Source organism: Mixophyes fleayi, chromosome 3, assembly GCF_038048845.1.
Source record: "Mixophyes fleayi isolate aMixFle1 chromosome 3, aMixFle1.hap1, whole genome shotgun sequence".
Lineage (NCBI taxonomy): Eukaryota > Metazoa > Chordata > Amphibia > Anura > Limnodynastidae > Mixophyes > Mixophyes fleayi.
In genome coordinates this window covers 5,887,063-5,911,886 of record NC_134404.1, presented here as the reverse complement: position 1 = coordinate 5,911,886, position 24,824 = coordinate 5,887,063, and the positions used below count along the sequence as shown (strand labels likewise).

General features: G+C 35.1%; 9 non-coding genes across 9 annotated transcripts; all 9 read left to right on the top strand.

Annotated features, from left to right (window-relative positions):
- The first annotated feature begins 8,597 nt into the window (after nt 1-8,597).
- Nucleotides 8,598-8,670, top strand: TRNAF-GAA (transfer RNA phenylalanine (anticodon GAA)). Its single transcript has one exon. It is a non-coding gene; the product is annotated as a tRNA-Phe (tRNA).
- A 705-nt stretch (nt 8,671-9,375) lies between these two features.
- TRNAF-GAA (transfer RNA phenylalanine (anticodon GAA)) lies at nt 9,376-9,448 on the top strand. Its single transcript has one exon. It is a non-coding gene; the product is annotated as a tRNA-Phe (tRNA).
- Nucleotides 9,449-10,153: 705 nt separating this feature from the next.
- Nucleotides 10,154-10,226, top strand: TRNAF-GAA (transfer RNA phenylalanine (anticodon GAA)). The gene has a single exon. It is a non-coding gene; the product is annotated as a tRNA-Phe (tRNA).
- Nucleotides 10,227-12,487: 2,261 nt separating this feature from the next.
- TRNAF-GAA (transfer RNA phenylalanine (anticodon GAA)) lies at nt 12,488-12,560 on the top strand. Its single transcript has one exon. It is a non-coding gene; the product is annotated as a tRNA-Phe (tRNA).
- Nucleotides 12,561-14,043: 1,483 nt separating this feature from the next.
- On the top strand, nt 14,044-14,116 carry TRNAF-GAA (transfer RNA phenylalanine (anticodon GAA)). The gene has a single exon. It is a non-coding gene; the product is annotated as a tRNA-Phe (tRNA).
- Nucleotides 14,117-14,821: 705 nt separating this feature from the next.
- Nucleotides 14,822-14,894, top strand: TRNAF-GAA (transfer RNA phenylalanine (anticodon GAA)). The gene has a single exon. It is a non-coding gene; the product is annotated as a tRNA-Phe (tRNA).
- A 4,512-nt stretch (nt 14,895-19,406) lies between these two features.
- On the top strand, nt 19,407-19,479 carry TRNAF-GAA (transfer RNA phenylalanine (anticodon GAA)). Its single transcript has one exon. It is a non-coding gene; the product is annotated as a tRNA-Phe (tRNA).
- A 705-nt stretch (nt 19,480-20,184) lies between these two features.
- TRNAF-GAA (transfer RNA phenylalanine (anticodon GAA)) lies at nt 20,185-20,257 on the top strand. Its single transcript has one exon. It is a non-coding gene; the product is annotated as a tRNA-Phe (tRNA).
- A 2,261-nt stretch (nt 20,258-22,518) lies between these two features.
- Nucleotides 22,519-22,591, top strand: TRNAF-GAA (transfer RNA phenylalanine (anticodon GAA)). Its single transcript has one exon. It is a non-coding gene; the product is annotated as a tRNA-Phe (tRNA).
- The last annotated feature ends 2,233 nt before the right edge of the window (nt 22,592-24,824 follow it).

The following is a 24,824-nucleotide window of genomic DNA, read 5'->3' as shown; positions in this document are numbered from 1 at the left end:
AGTAATCCGAAATTGTGAATACATACATCTTCCAAGCTGGCTGAAATAGCTCGGCTGGAAGAGTGTTAGACTGAAGATCTAAAGGTCCCTGGTTCGATCCCGGGTTTTGGCATGTTTGAACAGGTGTTTTTTGAAGTGAAAAGCTCAAACTGGAAGTAATTTCAAGATGAAATTCCATAATGTCATCCACCAATTTTTCTTAGCAAAGAAGAATATTCAGCCCCATCTTTCAAATAATCAGAACATTTCATTTAATAACACTGTCCAGAAATACACAATAAAAAGTGTCCATGATTTCAGTAGTCCGGGCTTGACTCTTTATGCAATTGTAATTATCTCAATGATAAAATTTCTCAGCATTTTGCATCAATGCTTCTATTATAAAATAAAGGTTTTGTGATGGGTGAACATACAGTATAAAAACTGCTATGAAATGCTATGTTTACATTCGAAGCAATCATGAGAAAAAGAAAAACTGTTATATAACCTTGTGTAATCTTCCTGGCATGACTCAGTTTGGAGAAAGTTAGGTTGAAGATCCAAAGGATTGTTGGCTTTCAATTTCTGGGGCTTTCTCTCTCTTCTACTACAGGAGAGAAGATTAATGAGCCCTAGCCTTCCACTGAACAATAAAACTAAAATTAACAATACTTACCTGCAATGCAGCAGCAGATACTAAGGTGTTCATGATTTTCATGGACTCACCTTAAATTCCAATGAAATTTAGAATGAGAAAGTACCTGTAGCTAATTAAAGCTTATTCATTTGAAATCATTATAGTAATCCGAAATTGTGACTACATTCATCTTCCAAGCTGGCTGAAATAGCTCAGCTGGGAGAGTGTTAGACTGAAGATCTAAAGGTCCCTGGTTCGATCCCGGGTTTCGGCATGTTTGAACAGGTGTTTTTTGAAGTGAAAAGATCGAACTGGAAGTAATTTCAAGATGAAATTCCATAATGTCATCCACCAATTTTTCTTAGCAAAGAAGAATATTCAGCCCCATCTTTCAAATAATCAGAACATTTCATTTAATAACACTGTCCAGAAATACACGATAAAAAGTGTCCATGATTTCAGTAGTCCGGGCTTGACTCTTTATGCAATTGTAATTATCTCAATGATAAAATTTCTCAGCATTTTGCATCAATGCTTCTATTATAAAATAAAGGTTTTGTGATGGGTGAACATACAGTATAAAAACTGCTATGAAATGCTATGTTTACATTCAAAGTAATCATGATGAAAGGAAAAACTGTTATATAACCTTGTGTAATCTTCCTGGCATGACTCAGTTTGGAGAAAGTTAGGTTGAAGATCCAAAGGATTGTTGGCTTTCATATTCTGGGTCTTTCTCTCTCTTCTACTACAGGAGAGAAGATTAATGAGCCCTAGCCTTCCACTGAACAATAAAACTAAAATTAACAATACTTACCTGCAATGCAGGAGCAGATACTAAGGTGTTCATGATTTTCATGGACTCACCTTAAATTCCAATGAAATTTAGAATGAGAAAGTACCTGTAGCTAATTAAAGCTTATTCATTTGAAATCATTATAGTAATCCGAAATTGTGAATACATTCATCTTCCAAGCTGGCCGAAATAGCTCAGCTGGGAGAGTGTTAGACTGAAGATCTAAAGGTCCCTGGTTCAATCCTGGGTTTCGGCATGTTTGAACAGGTGTTTTTTGAAGTGAAAAGCTCGAACTGGAAGTAATTTCAAGATGAAATTCCATAATGTCATCCACCAATTTTTCTTAGCAAAGAAGAATATTCAGCCCCATCTTTCAAATAATCAGAACATTTCATTTAAGAACACTGTCCAGAAATACAGGATAAAAAGTGTCCATGATTTCAGTAGTCCGGGCTTGACTCTTTATGCAATTGTAATTATCTCAATGATAAAATTTCTCAGCATTTTGCATCAATGCTTCTATTATAAAATAAAGGTTTTGTGATGGGTGAACATATAGTATAAAAACTGCTATGAAATGCTATGTTTACATTCGAAGCAATCATGATGAAAGAAAAAACTGTTATATAACCTTGTGTAATCTTCCTGGCATGACTCAGTTTGGAGAAAGTTAGGTTGAAGATCCAAAGGATTGTTGGCTTTCAATTTCTGGGGCTTTCTCTCTCTTCTACTACAGGAGAGAAGATTAATGAGCCCTAGCCTTCCACTAAACAATAAAACTAAAATTAACAATACTTACCTGCAATGCAGCAGCAGATACTAAGGTGTTCATGATTTTCATGGACTCACCTTAAATTCCAATGAAATTTAGAATGAGAAAGTACCTGTAGCTAATTAAAGCTTATTCATTTGAAATCATTATAGTAATCCGAAATTGTGAATACATTCATCTTCCAAGCTGGCCGAAATAGCTCAGCTGGGAGAGCGTTAGACTGAAGATCTAAAGGTCCCTGGTTCGATCACGGGTTTCGGCATGTTTTAACAGGTGTTTTTTGAAGTGAAAAGCTCGAACTGGAAGTAATTTCAAGATGAAATTCCATAATGTCATCCACCAATTTTTCTTAGCAAAGAAGAATATTCAGCCCCATCTTTCAAATAATCAGAACATTTTATTTAATAACACTGTCCAGAAATACACGATAAAAAGTGTCCATGATTTCAGTAGTCCGGGCTTGACTCTTTATGCAATTGTAATTATCTCAATGATAAAATTTCTCAGCATTTTGCATCAATGCTTCTATTATAAAATAAAGGTTTTGTGATGGGTGAACATACAGTATAAAAACTGCTATGAAATGCTATGTTTACATTCGAAGCAATCATAATGAAAGGAAAAACTGTTATATAACCTTGTGTAATCTTCCTGGAATGACTAAGTTTGGAGAAAGTTAGGTTGAAGATCCAAAGGATTGTTGGCTTTCATATTCTGGGGCTTTCTCTCTCTTCTACTACAGGAGAGAAGATTAATGAGCCCTAGCCTTCCACTAAACAATAAAACTAAAATTAACAATACTTACCTGCAATGCAGCAGCAGATACTAAGGTGTTCATGATTTTTATGGACTCACCTTAAATTCCAATGAAATTTAGAATGAGAAAGTACCTGTAGCTAATTAAAGCTTATTCATTTGAAATCATTATAGTAATCCGAAATTGTGAATACATTCATCTTCCAAGCTGGCCGAAATAGCTCAGCTGGGAGAGTGTTAGACTGAAGAGTTAAAGGTCCCTGGTTCGATCCCGGGTTTCGGCATGTTTGAACAGGTGTTTTTTGAAGTGAAAAGCTCGAACTCGAAGTAATTTCAAGATAAAATTCCATAATGTCATCCACCAATTTTTCTTAGCAAAGAAGAATATTCAGCCCCATCTTTCAAATAATCAGAACATTTCATTTAATAACACTGTCCAGAAATACACGATAAAAAGTGTCCATGATTTCAGTAGTCCGGGCTTGACTTTTTATGCAATTGTAATTATCTCAATGATAAAATTTCTCAGCATTTTGCATCAATGCTTCTATTATAAAATAAAGGTTTTGTGATGGGTGAACATACAGTATAAAAACTGCTATGAAATGCTATGTTTACATTCGAAGCAATCATAATGAAAGGAAAAACTGTTATATAACCTTGTGTAATCTTCCTGGCATGACTAAGTTTGGAGAAAGTTAGGTTGAAGATCCAAAGGATTGTTGGCTTTCATATTCTGGGGCTTTCTCTCTCTTCTACTACAGGAGAGAAGATTAATGAGCCCTAGCCTTCCACTGAACAATAAAACTAAAATTAACAATACTTACCTGCAATGCAGCAGCAGATACTAAGGTGTTCATGATTTTCATGGACTCACCTTAAATTCCAATGAAATTTAGAATGAGAAAGTACCTGTAGCTAATTAAAGCTTATTCATTTGAAATCATTATAGTAATCCGAAATTGTGAATACATACATCTTCCAAGCTGGCTGAAATAGCTCGGCTGGAAGAGTGTTAGACTGAAGATCTAAAGGTCCCTGGTTCGATCCCGGGTTTCGGCATGTTTGAACAGGTGTTTTTTGAAGTGAAAAGCTCGAACTGGAAGTAATTTCAAGATGAAATTCCATAATGTCATCCACCAATTTTTCTTAGCAAAGAAGAATATTCAGCCCCATCTTTCAAATAATCAGAACATTTCATTTAATAACACTGTCCAGAAATACACGATAAAAAGTGTCCATGATTTCAGTAGTCCGGGCTTGACTCTTTATGCAATTGTAATTATCTCAATGATAAAATTTCTCAGCATTTTGCATCAATGCTTCTATTATAAAATAAAGGTTTTGTGATGGGTGAACATACAGTATAAAAACTGCTATGAAATGCTATGTTTACATTCGAAGCAATCATGAGAAAAAGAAAAACTGTTATATAACCTTGTGTAATCTTCCTGGCATGACTCAGTTTGGAGAAAGTTAGGTTGAAGATCCAAAGGATTGTTGGCTTTCATATTCTGGGGCTTTCTCTCTCTTCTACTACAGGAGAGAAGATTAATGAGCCCTAGCCTTCCACTGAACAATAAAACTAAAATTAACAATACTTACCTGCAATGCAGCAGCAGATACTAAGGTGTTCATGATTTTCATGGACTCACCTTAAATTCCAATGAAATTTAGAATGAGAAAGTACCTGTAGCTAATTAAAGCTTATTCATTTGAAATCATTATAGTAATCCGAAATTGTGAATACATTCATCTTCCAAGCTGGCTGAAATAGCTCAGCTGGGAGAGTGTTAGACTGAAGAGTTAAAGGTCCCTGGTTCGATCCCGGGTTTCGGCATGTTTGAACAGGTGTTTTTTGAAGTGAAAAGCTCGAACTGGAAGTAATTTCAAGATAAAATTCCATAATGTCATCCACCAATTTTTCTTAGCAAAGAAGAATATTCAGCCCCATCTTTCAAATAATCAGAACATTTCATTTAATAACACTGTCCAGAAATACACGATAAAAAGTGTCCATGATTTCAGTAGTCCGGGCTTGACTTTTTATGCAATTGTAATTATCTCAATGATAAAATTTCTCAGCATTTTGCATCAATGCTTCTATTATAAAATAAAGGTTTTGCGATGGGTGAACATACAGTATAAAAACTGCTATGAAATGCTATGTTTACATTCGAAGCAATCATAATGAAAGGAAAAACTGTTATATAACCTTGTGTAATCTTCCTGGCATGACTAAGTTTGGAGAAAGTTAGGTTGAAGATCCAAAGGATTGTTGGCTTTCATATTCTGGGGCTTTCTCTCTCTTCTACTACAGGAGAGAAGATTAATGAGCCCTAGCCTTCCACTGAACAATAAAACTAAAATTAACAATACTTACCTGCAATGCAGCAGCAGATACTAAGGTGTTCATGATTTTCATGGACTCACCTTAAATTACAATGAAATTTAGAATGAGAAAGTACCTGTAGCTAATTAAAGCTTATTCATTTGAAATCATTATAGTAATCCGAAATTGTGAATACATACATCTTCCAAGCTGGCTGAAATAGCTCGGCTGGAAGAGTGTTAGACTGAAGATCTAAAGGTCCCTGGTTCGATCCCGGGTTTCGGCATGTTTGAACAGGTGTTTTTTGAAGTGAAAAGCTCGAACTGGAAGTAATTTCAAGATGAAATTCCATAATGTCATCCACCAATTTTTCTTAGCAAAGAAGAATATTCAGCCCCATCTTTCAAATAATCAGAACATTTCATTTAATAACACTGTCCAGAAATACACGATAAAAAGTGTCCATGATTTCAGTAGTCCGGGCTTGACTCTTTATGCAATTGTAATTATCTCAATGATAAAATTTCTCAGCATTTTGCATCAATGCTTCTATTATAAAATAAAGGTTTTGTGATGGGTGAACATACAGTATAAAAACTGCTATGAAATGCTATGTTTACATTCGAAGCAATCATGAGAAAAAGAAAAACTGTTATATAACCTTGTGTAATCTTCCTGGCATGACTCAGTTTGGAGAAAGTTAGGTTGAAGATCCAAAGGATTGTTGGCTTTCATATTCTGGGGCTTTCTCTCTCTTCTACTACAGGAGAGAAGATTAATGAGCCCTAGCCTTCCACTGAACAATAAAACTAAAATTAACAATACTTACCTGCAATGCAGCAGCAGATACTAAGGTGTTCATGATTTTCATGGACTCACCTTAAATTCCAATGAAATTTAGAATGAGAAAGTACCTGTAGCTAATTAAAGCTTATTCATTTGAAATCATTATAGTAATCCGAAATTGTGAATACATTCATCTTCCAAGCTGGCCGAAATAGCTCAGCTGGGAGAGTGTTAGACTGAAGAGTTAAAGGTCCCTGGTTCGATCCCGGGTTTCGGCATGTTTGAACAGGTGTTTTTTGAAGTGAAAAGCTCGAACTGGAAGTAATTTCAAGAAGAAATTCCATAATGTCATCCACCAATTTTTCTTAGCAAAGAAGAATATTCAGCCCCATCTTTCAAATAATCAGAACATTTCATTTAATAACACTGTCCAGAAATACACGATAAAAAGTGTCCATGATTTCAGTAGTCCGGGCTTGACTTTTTATGCAATTGTAATTATCTCAATGATAAAATTTCTCAGCATTTTGCATCAATGCTTCTATTATAAAATAAAGGTTTTGTGATGGGTGAACATACAGTATAAAAACTGCTATGAAATGCTATGTTTACATTCGAAGCAATCATAATGAAAGGAAAAACTGTTATATAACCTTGTGTAATCTTCCTGGCATGACTAAGTTTGGAGAAAGTTAGGTTGAAGATCCAAAGGATTGTTGGCTTTCATATTCTGGGGCTTTCTCTCTCTTCTACTACAGGAGAGAAGATTAATGAGCCCTAGCCTTCCACTGAACAATAAAACTAAAATTAACAATACTTACCTGCAATGCAGCAGCAGATACTAAGGTGTTCATGATTTTCATGGACTCACCTTAAATTCCAATGAAATTTAGAATGAGAAAGTACCTGTAGCTAATTAAAGCTTATTCATTTGAAATCATTATAGTAATCCGAAATTGTGAATACATACATCTTCCAAGCTGGCTGAAATAGCTCGGCTGGAAGAGTGTTAGACTGAAGATCTAAAGGTCCCTGGTTCGATCCCGGGTTTCGGCATGTTTGAACAGGTGTTTTTTGAAGTGAAAAGCTCGAACTGGAAGTAATTTCAAGATGAAATTCCATAATGTCATCCACCAATTTTTCTTAGCAAAGAAGAATATTCAGCCCCATCTTTCAAATAATCAGAACATTTCATTTAATAACACTGTCCAGAAATACACGATAAAAAGTGTCCATGATTTCAGTAGTCCGGGCTTGACTCTTTATGCAATTGTAATTATCTCAATGATAAAATTTCTCAGCATTTTGCATCAATGCTTCTATTATAAAATAAAGGTTTTGTGATGGGTGAACATACAGTATAAAAACTGCTATGAAATGCTATGTTTACATTCGAAGCAATCATGAGAAAAAGAAAAACTGTTATATAACCTTGTGTAATCTTCCTGGCATGACTCAGTTTGGAGAAAGTTAGGTTGAAGATCCAAAGGATTGTTGGCTTTCATATTCTGGGGCTTTCTCTCTCTTCTACTACAGGAGAGAAGATTAATGAGCCCTAGCCTTCCACTGAACAATAAAACTAAAATTAACAATACTTACCTGCAATGCAGCAGCAGATACTAAGGTGTTCATGATTTTCATGGACTCACCTTAAATTCCAATGAAATTTAGAATGAGAAAGTACCTGTAGCTAATTAAAGCTTATTCATTTGAAATCATTATAGTAATCCGAAATTGTGAATACATTCATCTTCCAAGCTGGCTGAAATAGCTCAGCTGGGAGAGTGTTAGACTGAAGAGTTAAAGGTCCCTGGTTCGATCCCGGGTTTCGGCATGTTTGAACAGGTGTTTTTTGAAGTGAAAAGTTCGAACTGGAAGTAATTTCAAGATAAAATTCCATAATGTCATCCACCAATTTTTCTTAGCAAAGAAGAATATTCAGCCCCATCTTTCAAATAATCAGAACATTTCATTTAATAACACTGTCCAGAAATACACGATAAAAAGTGTCCATGATTTCAGTAGTCCGGGCTTGACTCTTTATGCAATTGTAATTATCTCAATGATAAAATTTCTCAGCATTTTGCATCAATGCTTCTATTATAAAATAAAGGTTTTGTGATGGGTGAACATACAGTATAAAAACTGCTATGAAATGCTATGTTTACATTCGAAGCAATCATAATGAAAGGAAAAACTGTTATATAACCTTGTGTAATCTTCCTGGCATGACTAAGTTTGGAGAAAGTTAGGTTGAAGATCCAAAGGATTGTTGGCTTTCATATTCTGGGGCTTTCTCTCTCTTCTACTACAGGAGAGAAGATTAATGAGCCCTAGCCTTCCACTGAACAATAAAACTAAAATTAACAATACTTACCTGCAATGCAGCAGCAGATACTAAGGTGTTCATGATTTTCATGGACTCACCTTAAATTACAATGAAATTTAGAATGAGAAAGTACCTGTAGCTAATTAAAGCTTATTCATTTGAAATCATTATAGTAATCCGAAATTGTGAATACATTCATCTTCCAAGCTGGCCGAAATAGCTCAGCTGGGAGAGCGTTAGACTGAAGATCTAAAGGTCCCTGGTTCGATCCCGGGTTTCGGCATGTTTGAACAGGTGTTTTTTGAAGTGAAAAGCTCGAACTGGAAGTAATTTCAAGATGAAATTCCATAATGTCATCCACCAATTTTTCTTAGCAAAGAACAATATTCAGCCCCATCTTTCAAATAATCAGAACATTTTATTTAATAACACTGTCCAGAAATACAGGATAAAAAATGTCCATGATTTCAGTAGTCCGGGCTTGACTCTTTATGCAATTGTAATTATCTCAATGATAAAATTTCTCAGCATTTTGCATCAATGCTTCTATTATAAAATAAAGGTTTTGGGATGGGTGAACATACAGTTTAAAAACTGCTATGAAATGCTATGTTTACATTCGAAGCAATCATGATGAAAGGAAAAACTGTTATATAACCTTGTGTAATCTTCCTGGCATGACTCAGTTTGGAGAAAGTTAGGTTGAAGATCCAAAGGATTGTTGGCTTTCAATTTCTGGGGCTTTCTCTCTCTTCTACTACAGGAGAGAAGATTAATGAGCCCTAGCCTTCCACTGAACAATAAAACTAAAATTAACAATACTTACCTGCAATGCAGCAGCAGATACTAAGGTGTTCATGATTTTCATGGACTCACCTTAAATTCCAATGAAATTTAGAATGAGAAAGTACCTGTAGCTAATTAAAGCTTATTCATTTGAAATCATTATAGTAATCCGAAATTGTAAATACATTCATCTTCCAAGCTGGCCGAAATAGCTCAGCTGGGAGAGCGTTAGACTGAAGATCTAAAGGTCCCTGGTTCGATCCCAGGTTTCGGCATGTTTGAACAGGTGTTTTTTGAAGTGAAAAGCTCGAACTGGAAGTAATTTCAAGATGAAATTCCATAATGTCATTCACCAATTTTTCTTAGCAAAGAAGAATATTCAGCCCCATCTTTCAAATAATCAGAACATTTCATTTAATAACACTGTCCAAAAATACAGGATAAAAAGTGTCCATGATTTCAATAGTCCGGGCTTGACTCTTTATGCAATTGTAATTATCTCAATGATAAAATTTCTCAGCATTTTGCATCAATGCTTCTATTATAAAATAAAGGTTTTGTGATGGGTGAACATACAGTACAAAAACTGCTATGAAATGCTATGTTTACATTCGAAGCAATCATGATGAAAGGAAAAACTGTTATATAACCGTGTGTAATCTTCCTGGCATGACTCAGTTTGGAGAAAGTTAGGTTGAAGATCCCAAATGTTGTTGGCTTTCAATTTCTGGGGCTTTCTCTCTCTTCTACTACAGGAGAGAAGATTAATGAGCCCTAGCCTTCCACTGAACAATAAAACTAAAATTAACAATACTTACCTGCAATGCAGCAGCAGATACTAAGGTGTTCATGATTTTCATGGACTCACCTTAAATTCCAATGAAATTTAGAATGAGAAAGTACCTGTAGCTAATTAAAGCTTATTCATTTGAAATCATTATAGTAATCCGAAATTGTGAATACATTCATCTTCCAAGTTGGCCGAAATAGCTCAGCTGGGAGAGCGTTAGACTGAAGATCTAAAGGTCCCTGGTTTGATCCCGGGTTTCGGCATGTTTGAACAGGTGTTTTTTGAAGTGAAAAGCTCAAACTGGAAGTAATTTCAAGATGAAATTCCATAATGTCATCCACCAATTTTTCTTAGCAAAGAAGAATATTCAGCCCCATCTTTCAAATAATCAGAACATTTCATTTAATAACACTGTCCAGAAATACAGGATAAAAAGTGTCCATGATTTCAGTAGTCCGGGCTTGACTCTTTATGCAATTGTAATTATCTCAATGATAAAATTTCTCATCATTTTGCATCAATGCTTCTATTATAAAATAAAGGTTTTGTGATGGGTGAACATACAGTATAAAAACTGCTATGAAATGCTATGTTTACATTCGAAGCAATCATGATGAAAGGAAAAACTGTTATATAACCTTGTGTAATCTTCCTGGCATGACTCAGTTTGGAGAAAGTTAGGTTGAAGATCCAAAGGATTGTTGGCTTTCAATTTCTGGGGCTTTCTCTCTCTTCTACTACAGGAGAGAAGATTAATGAGCCCTAGCCTTCCACTGAACAATAAAACTAAAATTAACAATACTTACCTGCAATGCAGCAGCAGATACTAAGGTGTTCATGATTTTCATGGACTCACCTTAAATTCCAATGAAATTTAGAATGAGAAAGTACCTGTAGCTAATTAAAGCTTATTCATTTGAAATCATTATAGTAATCCGAAATTGTAAATACATTCATCTTCCAAGCTGGCCGAAATAGCTCAGCTGGGAGAGCGTTAGACTGAAGATCTAAAGGTCCCTGGTACGATCCCAGGTTTCAGCATGTTTGAACAGGTGTTTTTTGAAGTGAAAAGCTCGAACTGGAAGTAATTTCAAGATGAAATTCCATAATGTCATCCACCAATTTTTCTTAGCAAAGAAGAATATTCAGCCCCATCTTTCAAATAATCAGAAATTTTCATTTAATAACACTGTCCAGAAATACACGATAAAAAGTGTCCATGATTTCAGTAGTCCGGGCTTGACTCTTTATGCAATTGTAATTATCTCAATGATAAAATTTCTCAGCATTTTGCATCAATGCTTCTATTAAAAAATAAAGGTTTTGTGATGGGTGAACATACAGTATAAAAACTGCTATGAAATGCTATGTTTACATTCGAAGCAATCATGATGAAAGGAAAAACTGGTATATAACCTTTTATAATCTTCCTGGCATGAGTCAGTTTGGACAAAGTTAGGTTGAAGATCCAAAGGATTGTTGACTTTCAATTTCTGGGGCTTTCTCTCTCTTCTACTACAGGAGAGAAGAATAATGAGCCCTAGCCTTCCACTGAACAATAAAACTAAAATTATCAATACTTACCTGCAATGCAGCAGCAGATACTAAGGTGTTCATGATTTTCATGGACTCACCTTAAATTCCAATGAAATTTAGAATGAGAAAGTACCTGTAGCTAATTAAAGCTTATTCATTTGAAATCATTATAGTAATCCGAAATTGTAAATACATTCATCTTCCAAGCTGGCCGAAATAGCTCAGCTGGGAGAGCGTTAGACTGAAGATCTAAAGGTCCCTGGTACGATCCCGGGTTTCAGCATGTTTGAACAGGTGTTTTTTGAAGTGAAAAGCTCGAACTGGAAGTAATTTCAAGATGAAATTCCATAATGTCATCCACCAATTTTTCTTAGCAAAGAAGAATATTCAGCCCCATCTTTCAAATAATCAGAACATTTCATTTAATAACACTGTCCAGAAATACAGGATAAAAAGTGTCCATGATTTCAGTAGTCCGGGCTTGACTCTTTATGCAATTGTAATTATCTCAATGATAAAATTTCTCAGCATTTTGCATCAATGCTTCTATTATAAAATAAAGGTTTTGTGATGGGTGAACATACAGTATAAAAACTGCTATGAAATGCTATGTTTACATTCGAAGCAATCATGATGAAAGGAAAAACTGTTATATAACCTTGTGTAATCTTCCTGGCATGACTCAGTTTGGAGAAAGTTAGGTTGAAGATCCAAAGGATTGTTGGCTTTCATATTCTGGGGCTTTCTCTCTCTTCTACTACAGGAGAGAAGATTAATGAGCCCTAGCCTTCCACTGAACAATAAAACTAAAATTAACAATACTTACCTGCAATGCAGCAGCAGATACTAAGGTGTTCATGATTTTCATGGACTCACCTTAAATTCCAATGAAATTTAGAATGAGAAAGTACCTGTAGCTAATTAAAGCTTATTCATTTGAAATCATTATAGTAATCCGAAATTGTGAATACATTCATCTTCCAAGCTGGCTGAAATAGCTCAGCTGGGAGAGCGTTAGACTGAAGATCTAAAGGTCCCTGGTTCAATCCCGGGTTTCGGCATGTTTGAACAGGTGTTTTTTGAAGTGAAAAGCTCGAACTGGAAGTAATTTCAAGATGAAATTCCATTATGTCATCCACCAATTTTTCTTAGCAAAGAAGAATATTCAGCCCCATCTTTCAAATAATCAGAACATTTCATTTAATAACACTGTCCAGAAATACAGGATAAAAAGTGTCCATGATTTCAGTAGTCCGGGCTTGACTCTTTATGCAATTGTAATTATCTCAATGATAAAATTTCTCAGCATTTTGCATCAATGCTTCTATTATAAAATAAAGGTTTTGTGATGGGTGAACATACAGTATAAAAACTGCTATGAAATGCTATGTTTACATTCGAAGCAATCATGAGAAAAAGAAAAACTGTTATATAACCTTGTGTAATCTTCCTGGCATGACTCAGTTTGGAGAAAGTTAGGTTGAAGATCCAAAGGATTGTTGGCTTTCAATTTCTGGGGCTTTCTCTCTCTTCTACTACAGGAGAGAAGATTAATGAGCCCTAGCCTTCCACTGAACAATAAAACTAAAATTAACAATACTTACCTGCAATGCAGCAGCAGATACTAAGGTGTTCATGATTTTCATGGACTCACCTTAAATTCCAATGAAATTTAGAATGAGAAAGTACCTGTAGCTAATTAAAGCTTATTCATTTGAAATCATTATAGTAATCCGAAATTGTGAATACATTCATCTTCCAAGCTGGCTGAAATAGCTCAGCTGGGAGAGTGTTAGACTGAAGAGTTAAAGGTCCCTGGTTCGATCCCGAGTTTCGGCATGTTTGAACAGGTGTTTTTTGAAGTGAAAAGCTCGAACTGGAAGTAATTTCAAGATAAAATTCCATAATGTCATCCACCAATTTTTCTTAGCAAAGAAGAATATTCAGCCCCATCTTTCAAATAATCAGAACATTTCATTTAATAACACTGTCCAGAAATACACGATAAAAAGTGTCCATGATTTCAGTAGTCCGGGCTTGACTTTTTATGCAATTGTAATTATCTCAATGATAAAATTTCTCAGCATTTTGCATCAATGCTTCTATTATAAAATAAAGGTTTTGTGATGGGTGAACATACAGTATAAAAACTGCTATGAAATGCTATGTTTACATTCGAAGCAATCATAATGAAAGGAAAAACTGTTATATAACCTTGTGTAATCTTCCTGGCATGACTAAGTTTGGAGAAAGTTAGGTTGAAGATCCAAAGGATTGTTGGCTTTCATATTCTGGGGCTTTCTCTCTCTTCTACTACAGGAGAGAAGATTAATGAGCCCTAGCCTTCCACTGAACAATAAAACTAAAATTAACAATACTTACCTGCAATGCAGCAGCAGATACTAAGGTGTTCATGATTTTCATGGACTCACCTTAAATTACAATGAAATTTAGAATGAGAAAGTACCTGTAGCTAATTAAAGCTTATTCATTTGAAATCATTATAGTAATCCGAAATTGTGAATACATGCATCTTCCAAGCTGGCCGAAATAGCTCAGCTGGGAGAGCGTTAGACTGAAGATCTAAAGGTCCCTGGTTCGATCCCGGGTTTCGGCATGTTTGAACAGGTGTTTTTTGAAGTGAAAAGCTCGAACTGGAAGTAATTTCAAGATGAAATTCCATAATGTCATCCACCAATTTTTCTTAGCAAAGAACAATATTCAGCCCCATCTTTCAAATAATCAGAACATTTTATTTAATAACACTGTCCAGAAATACAGGATAAAAAATGTCCATGATTTCAGTAGTCCGGGCTTGACTCTTTATGCAATTGTAATTATCTCAATGATAAAATTTCTCAGCATTTTGCATCAATGCTTCTATTATAAAATAAAGGTTTTGTGATGGGTGAACATACAGTTTAAAAACTGCTATGAAATGCTATGTTTACATTCGAAGCAATCATGATGAAAGGAAAAACTGTTATATAACCTTGTGTAATCTTCCTGGCATGACTCAGTTTGGAGAAAGTTAGGTTGAAGATCCAAAGGATTGTTGGCTTTCAATTTCTGGGGCTTTCTCTCTCTTCTACTACAGGAGAGAAGATTAATGAGCCCTAGCCTTCCACTGAACAATAAAACTAAAATTAACAATACTTACCTGCAATGCAGCAGCAGATACTAAGGTGTTCATGATTTTCATGGACTCACCTTAAATTCCAATGAAATTTAGAATGAGAAAGTACCTGTAGCTAATTAAAGCTTATTCATTTGAAATCATTATAGTAATCCGAAATTGTAAATACATTCATCTTCCAAGCTGGCCGAAATAGCTCAGCTGGGAGAGCGTTAGACTGAAGATCTAAAGGTCCCTGGTTTGATCCCGGGTTTCGGCATGTTTGAACAGGTGTTTTTTGAAGTGAAAAGCTCAAACTGGAAGTAATTTCAAGATGAAATTCCATAATGTCATCCACCAATTTTTCTTAGCAAAGAAGAATATTCAGCCCCATCTTTCAAATAATCAGAACATTTCATTTAATAACACTGTCCAGAAATACACGATAAAAAGTGTCCATGATTTCAGTAGTCCGGGCTTGACTCTTTATGCAATTGTAATTATCTCAATGATAAAATTTCTCAGCATTTTGCATCAATGCTTCTATTAAAAAATAAAGGTTTTGTGATGGGTGAACATACAGTATAAAAACTGCTATGAAATGCTATGTTTACATTCGAAGCAATCATGATGAAAGGAAAAACTGTTATATAACCTTTTATAATCTTCCTGGCATGAGTCAGTTTGGACAAAGTTAGGCTGAAGATCCAAAGGATTGTTGACTTTCAATTTCTGGGGCTTTCTCTCTCTTCTACTACAGGAGAGAAGAATAATGAGCCCTAGCCTTCCACTGAACAATAAAACTAAAATTAACAATACTTACCTGCAATGCAGCAGCAGATACTAAGGTGTTCATGATTTTCATGGACTCACCTTAAATTCCAATGAAATTTAGAATGAGAAAGTACCTGTAGCTAATTAAAGCTTATTCATTTGAAATCATTATAGTAATCCGAAATTGTAAATACATTCATCTTCCAAGCTGGCCGAAATAGCTCAGCTGGGAGAGCGTTAGACTGAAGATCTAAAGGTCCCTGGTACGATCCCGGGTTTCATCCACCAATTTTTCTTAGCAAAGAAGAATATTCAGCCCCATCTTTCAAATAATCAGAACATTTCATTTAATAACACTGTCCAGAAATACACGATAAAAAGTGTCCATGATTTCAGTAGTCCGGGCTTGACTCTTTATGCAATTGTAATTATCTCAATGATAAAATTTCTCAGCATTTTGCATCAATGCTTCTATTAAAAAATAAAGGTTTTGTGATGGGTGAACATACAGTATAAAAACTGCTATGAAATGCTATGTTTACATTCGAAGCAATCATGATGAAAGGAAAAACTGTTATATAACCTTTTATAATCTTCCTGGCATGAGTCAGTTTGGACAAAGTTAGGTTGAAGATCCAAAGGATTGTTGACTTTCAATTTCTGGGGCTTTCTCTCTCTTCTACTACAGGAGAGAAGATTAATGAGCCCTAGCCTTCCACTGAACAATAAAACTAAAATTAACAATACTTACCTGCAATGCAGCAGCAGATACTAAGGTGTTCATGATTTTCATGGACTCACCTTAAATTCCAATGAAATTTAGAATGAGAAAGTACCTGTAGCTAATTAAAGCTTATTCATTTGAAATCATTATAGTAATCCGAAATTGTAAATACATTCATCTTCCAAGCTGGCCGAAATAGCTCAGCTGGGAGAGCGTTAGACTGAAGATCTAAAGGTCCCTGGTACGATCCCGAGTTTCAGCATGTTTGAACAGGTGTTTTTTGAAGTGAAAAGCTCGAACTGGAAGTAATTTCAAGATGAAATTCCATAATGTCATCCACCAATTTTTCTTAGCAAAGAAGAATATTCAGCCCCATCTTTCAAATAATCAGAACATTTCATTTAATAACACTGTCCAGAAATACACCATAAAAAGTGTCCATGATTTCAGTAGTCCGGGCTTGACTCTTTATGCAATTGTAATTATCTCAATGATAAAATTTCTCAGCATTTTGCATCAATGCTTCTATTAAAAAATAAAGGTTTTGTGATGGGTGAACATACAGTATAAAAACTGCTATGAAATGCTATGTTTACATTCGAAGCAATCATGATGAAAGGAAAAACTGTTATATAACCTTTTGTAATCTTCCTGGCATGAGTCAGTTTGGACAAAGTTAGGTTGAAGATCCAAAGGATTGTTGACTTTCAATTTCTGGGGCTTTCTCTCTCTTCTACTACAGGAGAGAAGATTAATGAGCCCTAGCCTTCCACTGAACAATAAAACTAAAATTAACAATACTTACCTGCAATGCAGCAGCAGATACTAAGGTGTTCATGATTTTCATGGACTCACCTTAAATTCCAATGAAATTTAGAATGAGAAAGTACCTGTAGCTAAGTAAAGCTTATTCATTTGAAATCATTATAGTAATCCGAAATTGTGAATACATCCAAGCTGGCCGAAATAGCTCAGCTGGGAGAGCGTTAGACTGAAGATCTAAAGGTCCCTGGTTCGATCCTGGGTTTCGGCATGTTTGAACAGGTGTTTTTTGAAGTGAAAAGCTCGAACTGGAAGTAATTTCAAGATGAAATTCCATAATGTCATCCACCAATTTTTCTTAGCAAAGAAGAATATTCAGCCCTATCTTTCAAATAATCAGAACATTTCATTTCATAACACTGTCCAGAAATACAGGATAAAAAGTGTCCATGATTTCCATAGTCCGGGCTTGACTCTTTATGCAATTGTAATTATCTCAATGATAAAATTTCTCATCATTTTGCATCAATGCTTCTATTAAAAAATAAAGGTTTTGTGATGGGTGAACATACAGTATAAAAACTGCTATGAAATGCTATGTTTACATTCGAAGCAATCATGATGAAAGGAAAAACTGTTATATAACCTTTTGTAATCTTCCTGGCATGAGTCAGTTTGGACAAAGTTAGGTTGAAGATCCAAAGGATTGTTGACTTTCAATTTCTGGGGCTTTCTCTCTCTTCTACTACAGGAGAGAAGATTAATGAGCCCTAGCCTTCCACTGAACAATAAAACTAAAATTAACAATACTTACCTGCAATGCAGCAGCAGATACTAAGGTGTTCATGATTTTCATGGACTCACCTTAAATTCCAATGAAATTTAGAATGAGAAAGTACCTGTAGCTAATTAAAGCTTATTCATTTCAAATCATTATAGTAATCCGAAATTGTGAATACATTCATCTTCCAAGCTGGCTGAAATAGCTCAGCTGGGAGAGTGTTAGACTGAAAATCTAAAGGTCCCTGGTTCGATCCAGGGTTTCGGCATGTTTGAACAGGTGTTTTTTGAAGTGAAAAGCTCGAACTGGAAGTAATTTCAAGATGAAATTCCATAATGTCATCCACCAATTTTTCTTAGCAAAGAAGAATATTCAGCCCCATTTTTCAAATAATCAGAACATTTCATTTAATAACACTGTCCAGAAATACACGATAAAAAGTGTCCATGATTTCAGTAGTCCGGGCTTGACTCTTTATGCAATTGTAATTATCTCAATGATAAAATTTCTCAGCATTTTGCATCAATGCTTCTATTATAAAATAAAGGTTTTGTGATGGGTGAACATACAGTATAAAAACTGCTATGAAATGCTATGTTTACATTCAAAGCAATCATGATGAAAGGAAAAACTGTTATATAACCTTGTGTAATCTTCCTGGCATGACTCAGTTTGGAGAAAGTTAGGTTGAAGATCCAAAGGATTGTTGACTTTCAATTTCTGGGGCTTTCTCTCTCTTCTACTACAGGAGAGAAGATTAATGAGCCCTAGCCTTCCACTGAACAATAAAACTAAAATTAACAATACTTACCTGCAATGCAGCAGCAGATACTAAGGTGTTCATGATTTTCATGGACTCACCTTAAATTCCAATGAAATTTAGAATGAGAAAGTACCTGTAGCTAATTAAAGCTTATTCATTTGAAATCATTATAGTAATCCGAAATTGTGAATACATTCATCTTCCAAGCTGGCCGAAATAGCTCAGCTGGGAGAGCGTTAGACTGAAGATCTAAAGGTCCCTGGTTCGATCCTGGGTTTCGGCATGTTTGAACAGGTGTCTTTTGAAGTGAAAAGCTCGAACTAGAAGTAATTTCAAGATGAAATTCCATAATGTCAGCCACCAATTTTTCTTAGCAAAGAAGAATATTCAGCCCCATCTTTCAAATAATCAGAACATTTCATTTAATAACACTGTCCAAAAATACAGGATAAAAAGTGTCCATGATTTCAGTAGTCCGGGCTTGACTCTTTATGCAATTGTAATTATCTCAATGATAAAATTTCTCAGCATTTTGCATCAATGCTTCTATTATAAAATAAAGGTTTTGTGATGGGTGAACATACAGTATAAAAACTGCTATGAAATGCTATGTTTACATTCGAAGCAATCATGATGATAGGAAAAACTGTTATATAACCTTTTGTAATCTTCCTGGCATGAGTCAGTTTGGACAAAGTTAGGTTGAAGATCCAAAGGATTGTTGACTTTCAATTTCTGGGGCTTTCTCTCTCTTCTACTACAGGAGAGAAGAATAATGAGCCCTAGCCTTCCACTGAACAATAAAACTAAAATTAACAATACTTACCTGCAATGCAGCAGCAGATACTAAGGTGTTCATGATTTTCATGGACTCACCTTAAATTCCAATGAAATTTAGAATGAGAAAGTACCTGTAGCTAAGTAAAGCTTATTCATTTGAAATCATTATAGTAATCCGAAATTGTGAATACATTCATCTTCCAAGCTGGCCGAAATAGCTCAGCTGGGAGAGTGTTAGACTGAAGATCTAAAGGTCCCTGGTTCGATCCCGGGTTTCGGCATGTTTGAACAGGTGTTTTTTGAAGTGAAAAGCTCGAACTGGAAGTAATTTCAAGATGAAATTCCATAATGTCATCCACCAATTTTTCTTAGCAAAGAAGAATATTCAGACCTATCTTTCAAATAATCAGAACATTTCATTTCATAACACTGTCCAGAAATACAGGATAAAAAGTGTCCATGATTTCAATAGTCCGGGCTTGACTCTTTATGCAATTGTAATTATCTCAATGATAAAATTTCTCATCATTTTGCATCAATGCTTCTATTAAAAAATAAAGGTTTTGTGATGGGTGAACATACAGTATAAAAACTGCTATGAAATGCTATGTTTACATTCGAAGCAATCATGATGAAAGGAAAAACTGTTATATAACCTTTTGTAATCTTCCTGGCATGAGTCAGTTTGGACAAAGTTAGGTTGAAGATCCAAAGGATTGTTGACTTTCAATTTCTGGGGCTTTCTCTCTCTTCTACTACAGGAGAGAAGATTAATGAGCCCTAGCCTTCCACTGAACAATAAAACTAAAATTAACAATACTTACCTGCAATGCAGCAGCAGATACTAAGGTGTTCATGATTTTCATGGACTCACCTTAAATTCCAATGAAATTTAGAATGAGAAAGTACCTGTAGCTAAGTAAAGCTTATTCATTTGAAATCATTATAGTAATCCGAAATTGTGAATACATTCATCTTCCAAGCTGGCCGAAATAGCTCAGCTGGGAGAGCGTTAGACTGAAGATCTAAAGGTCCCTGGTTCGATCCCGGGTTTCGGCATGTTTGAACAGTTGTTTTTTGAAGTGAAAAGCTCGAACTGGAAGTAATTTCAAGATGAAATTCCATAATGTCATCCACCAATTTTTCTTAGCAAAGAAGAATATTCAGCCCCATCTTTCAAATAATCAGAACATTTCATTTAATAACACTGTCCAGAAATACACCATAAAAAGTGTCCATGATTTCAGTAGTCCGGGCTTGACTCTTTATGCAATTGTAATTATCTCAATGATAAAATTTCTCAGCATTTTGCATCAATGCTTCTATTATAAAATAAAGGTTTTGTGATGGGTGAACATACAGTATAAAAACTGCTATGAAATGCTATGTTTACATTCGAAGCAATCATAATGAAAGGAAAAACTGTTATATAACCTTGTGTAATCTTCCTGGCATGACTAAGTTTGGAGAAAGTTAGGTTGAAGATCCAAAGGATTGTTGGCTTTCATATTCTGGGGCTTTCTCTCTCTTCTACTACAGGAGAGAAGATTAATGAGCCCTAGCCTTCCACTGAACAATAAAACTAAAATTAACAATACTTACCTGCAATGCAGCAGCAGATACTAAGGTGTTCATGATTTTCATGGACTCACCTTAAATTCCAATGAAATTTAGAATGAGAAAGTACCTGTAGCTAATTAAAGCTTATTCATTTCAAATCATTATAGTAATCCGAAATTGTGAATACATTCATCTTCCAAGCTGGCTGAAATAGCTCAGCTGGGAGAGTGTTAGACTGAAGATCTAAAGGTCCCTGGTTCGATCCAGGGTTTCGGCATGTTTGAACAGGTGTTTTTTGAAGTGAAAAGCTCGAACTGGAAGTAATTTCAAGATGAAATTCCATAATGTCATCCACCAATTTTTCTTAGCAAAGAAGAATATTCAGCCCCATCTTTCAAATAATCAGAACATTTCATTTAATAACACTGTCCAGAAATACACGATAAAAAGTGTCCATGATTTCAGTAGTCCGGGCTTGACTCTTTATGCAATTGTAATTATCTCAATGATAAAATTTCTCAGCATTTTGCATCAATGCTTCTATTATAAAATAAAGGTTTTGTGATGGGTGAACATACAGTATAAAAACTGCTATGAAATGCTATGTTTACATTCAAAGCAATCATGATGAAAGGAAAAACTGTTATATAACCTTGTGTAATCTTCCTGGCATGACTCAGTTTGGAGAAAGTTAGGTTGAAGATCCAAAGGATTGTTGGCTTTCAATTTCTGGGGCTTTCTCTCTCTTCTACTACAGGAGAGAAGATTAATGAGCCCTAGCCTTCCACTGAACAATAAAACTAAAATTAACAATACTTACCTGCAATGCAGCAGCAGATACTAAGGTGTTCATGATTTTCATGGACTCACCTTAAATTCCAATGAAATTTAGAATGAGAAAGTACCTGTAGCTAATTAAAGCTTATTCATTTGAAATCATTATAGTAATCCGAAATTGTGAATACATTCATCTTCCAAGCTGGCCGAAATAGCTCAGCTGGGAGAGCGTTAGACTGAAGATCTAAAGGTCCCTGGTTCGATCCTGGGTTTCGGCATGTTTGAACAGGTGTCTTTTGAAGTGAAAAGCTCGAACTGGAAGTAATTTCAAGATGAAATTCCATAATGTCAGCCACCAATTTTTCTTAGCAAAGAAGAATATTCAGCCCCATCTTTCAAATAATCAGAACATTTCATTTAATAACACTGTCCAAAAATACAGGATAAAAAGTGTCCATGATTTCAGTAGTCCGGGCTTGACTCTTTATGCAATTGTAATTATCTCAATGATAAAATTTCTCAGCATTTTGCATCAATGCTTCTATTATAAAATAAAGGTTTTGTGATGGGTGAACATACAGTATAAAAACTGCTATGAAATGCTATGTTTACATTCGAAGCAATCATGATGAAAGGAAAAACTGTTATATAACCTTGTGTAATCTTCCTGGCATGACTCAGTTTGGAGAAAGTTAGGTTGAAGATCCAAAGGATTGTTGGCTTTCAATTTCTGGGGCTTTCTCTCTCTTCTACTACAGGAGAGAAGATTAATGAGCCCTAGCCTTCCACTGAACAATAAAACTAAAATTAACAATACTTACCTGCAATGCAGCAGCAGATACTAAGGTGTTCATGATTTTCATGGACTCACCTTAAATTCCAATGAAATTTAGAATGAGAAAGTACCTGTAGCTAAGTAAAGCTTATTCATTTGAAATCATTATAGTAATCCAAAATTGTGAATACATTCATCTTCCAAGCTGGCCGAAATAGCTCAGCTGGGAGAGCGTTAGACTGAAGATCTAAAGGTCCCTGGTTCGATCCCGGGTTTCGGCATGTTTGAACAGGTGTTTTTTGAAGTGAAAAGCTCGAACTGGAAGTAATTTCAAGATGAAATTCCATAATGTCATCCACCAATTTTTCTTAGCAAAGAAGAATATTCAGCCCTATCTTTCAAATAATCAGAACATTTCATTTCATAACACTGTCCAGAAATACAGGATAAAAAGTGTCCATGATTTCAATAGTCCGGGCTTGACTCTTTATGCAATTGTAATTATCTCAATGATAAAATTTCTCATCATTTTGCATCAATGCTTCTATTAAAAAATAAAGGTTTTGTGATGGGTGAACATACAGTATAAAAACTGCTATGAAATGCTATGTTTACATTCGAAGCAATCATGATGAAAGGAAAAACTGTTATATAACCTTTTGTAATCTTCCTGGCATGAGTCAGTTTGGACAAAGTTAGGTTGAAGATCCAAAGGATTGTTGACTTTCAATTTCTGGGGCTTTCTCTCTCTTCTACTACAGGAGAGAAGATTAATGAGCCCTAGCCTTCCACTGAACAATAAAACTAAAATTAACAATACTTACCTGCAATGCAGCAGCAGATACTAAGGTGTTCATGATTTTCATGGACTCACCTTAAATTCCAATGAAATTTAGAATGAGAAAGTACCTGTAGCTAATTAAAGCTTATTCATTTCAAATCATTATAGTAATCCGAAATTGTGAATACATTCATCTTCCAAGCTGGCTGAAATAGCTCAGCTGGGAGAGTGTTAGACTGAAAATCTAAAGGTCCCTGGTTCGATCCAGGGTTTCGGCATGTTTGAACAGGTGTTTTTTGAAGTGAAAAGCTCGAACTGGAAGTAATTTCAAGATGAAATTCCATAATGTCATCCACCAATTTTTCTTAGCAAAGAAGAATATTCAGCCCCATCTTTCAAATAATCAGAACATTTCATTTAATAACACTGTCCAGAAATACACGATAAAAAGTGTCCATGATTTCAGTAGTCCGGGCTTGACTCTTTATGCAATTGTAATTATCTCAATGATAAAATTTCTCAGCATTTTGCATCAATGCTTCTATTATAAAATAAAGGTTTTGTGATGGGTGAACATACAGTATAAAAACTGCTATGAAATGCTATGTTTACATTCAAAGCAATCATGATGAAAGGAAAAACTGTTATATAACCTTGTGTAATCTTCCTGGCATGACTCAGTTTGGAGAAAGTTAGGTTGAAGATCCAAAGGATTGTTGACTTTCAATTTCTGGGGCTTTCTCTCTCTTCTACTACAGGAGAGAAGATTAATGAGCCCTAGCCTTCCACTGAACAATAAAACTAAAATTAACAATACTTACCTGCAATGCAGCAGCAGATACTAAGGTGTTCATGATTTTCATGGACTCACCTTAAATTCCAATGAAATTTAGAATGAGAAAGTACCTGTAGCTAATTAAAGCTTATTCATTTGAAATCATTATAGTAATCCGAAATTGTGAATACATTCATCTTCCAAGCTGGCCGAAATAGCTCAGCTGGGAGAGCGTTAGACTGAAGATCTAAAGGTCCCTGGTTCGATCCTGGGTTTCGGCATGTTTGAACAGGTGTCTTTTGAAGTGAAAAGCTCGAACTAGAAGTAATTTCAAGATGAAATTCCATAATGTCAGCCACCAATTTTTCTTAGCAAAGAAGAATATTCAGCCCCATCTTTCAAATAATCAGAACATTTCATTTAATAACACTGTCCAAAAATACAGGATAAAAAGTGTCCATGATTTCAGTAGTCCGGGCTTGACTCTTTATGCAATTGTAATTATCTCAATGATAAAATTTCTCAGCATTTTGCATCAATGCTTCTATTAAAAAATAAAGGTTTTGTGATGGGTGAACATACAGTATAAAAACTGCTATGAAATGCTATGTTTACATTCGAAGCAATCATGATGAAAGGAAAAACTGTTATATAACCTTTTGTAATCTTCCTGGCATGAGTCAGTTTGGACAAAGTTAGGTTGAAGATCCAAAGGATTGTTGACTTTCAATTTCTGGGGCTTTCTCTCTCTTCTACTACAGGAGAGAAGATTAATGAGCCCTAGCCTTCCACTGAACAATAAAACTAAAATTAACAATACTTACCTGCAATGCAGCAGCAGATACTAAGGTGTTCATGATTTTCATGGACTCACCTTAAATTCCAATGAAATTTAGAATGAGAAAGTACCTGTAGCTAATTAAAGCTTATTCATTTCAAATCATTATAGTAATCCGAA